The sequence below is a fragment of the Mus pahari genome, chromosome 4, assembly GCF_900095145.1.
Source record: "Mus pahari chromosome 4, PAHARI_EIJ_v1.1, whole genome shotgun sequence".
Lineage (NCBI taxonomy): Eukaryota > Metazoa > Chordata > Mammalia > Rodentia > Muridae > Mus > Mus pahari.
Genome location: NC_034593.1, coordinates 58,183,626 through 58,185,137, shown reverse-complemented (window position 1 = coordinate 58,185,137; position 1,512 = coordinate 58,183,626).

Below are 1,512 nucleotides of genomic sequence, written 5' to 3'. Positions count from 1 at the left end.
AGAAGAAGAAGAAGAAGAAGAAGAAGAAGAAGAAGAAGAAGAAGAAGAAGAAGAAGAAGAACCACATCACCACCCTGAATATCAAGAAAACAAATAACCTAACTTAAAAATGGGGTACAGACTAAACAAAGACTTCTCAAAAAATAAAACACAAATGGATGAGAAACAAAGAAATGCCCAATACCCTTCGCTATCAGAGAAATGCAAATCAAAACTACTTTGAGATTTTATCTTGGCCAGATTGGCTAAGATCAATAAAACAAATGACAGCTCATACAGGCAAGGGTATGGGGTAAGAACACTCACCTGTTGCTGATGGAAGTGTAAACTTATGCGGCTGGGAATAAATATACTTCAAGATCCACCTGTAGTACTCCGGGGCATATACCCAAAGAACTCTCCACTCTCCTACAGACACTTGTTCATGCACGCTCATTGCTGCTCTAGTCATAATAGCATGAAATTAGAAACAGCCTAGATCTGTATCAGTGGGCGAACGTGCAGTTGATATGTGGTACCTTTATATAACGGAATGGTATTCAGTTGTTAAAAAATGCTAAATTATGTAATTTGCAAGCAAATGGATGGAGCTAGACAAAGATCATCCTGAGTGAGGTAACCCAGACCCCCAAAGACAAATATGATATGTATAAGAGAATATCTTATAAATGGATGTCAACATTTAAGCCTTCAATAGATATGCTACTATCAGCACAACCACAGAGATCATATGGTATATTATAGGTATAGAGTAAGAAACCAGGATGGGGTACCATCTCCTAAGGAAGAGGAGATGAAATATACAGTTCAAGAGAGGTGGGGATGGAGACTGAAAGACAATGCATATCTCATTGAGCATGGTGAATCAAGTTGGTATCTAACTAGAGCCCTCGCCTGTACTGAATAGTATTCGTGGTACTGGAAGGTACTGTGCATGATACCTGAAGAATGCCAATCCAGATACAAGCCCTGCAGTCTACAATGGTGATCTGCATGCACAATACACTGGGGCATAAAAGTTGTGGGAGTCCCCAACCAGTCTATGATTGGACTTAAGGCCCAGTCCATGAGATGAGACCCGTGCCTGATACTGTCAGAGTGGCCAAGAACCTGAGCCTTGATAGGTGATGGACCTAAGGGAAAACCAATTGTTCTGGTTAAGGAACATAGCAATAAAATGAATTCTAATGACTTCTGCTGTACTCATAGATCAGTATCTCACTTAGTCATCATCAGAGAAACTTCCAGGAGATGGAACCAATGCAGAGACCCTTAACTGGACAATGTGCAGAGACACTGGAAGACTTGGTCCTAAATGAGATATCTTCAGCAATCAACCCCCTCTCAGGACTCAGGAAGACTCTAAGAGCTGGAGGGGTGGATGATACCAAGTAAACTGTGTTTTCCAGACATAACAGGACTGACACATAGATGAACTCATCAAGACTGTGGCAGCATGCTTACAGTCTACACAAGTCCAAACCAGATGAGGTCCCTGCACTAAGATGGGGA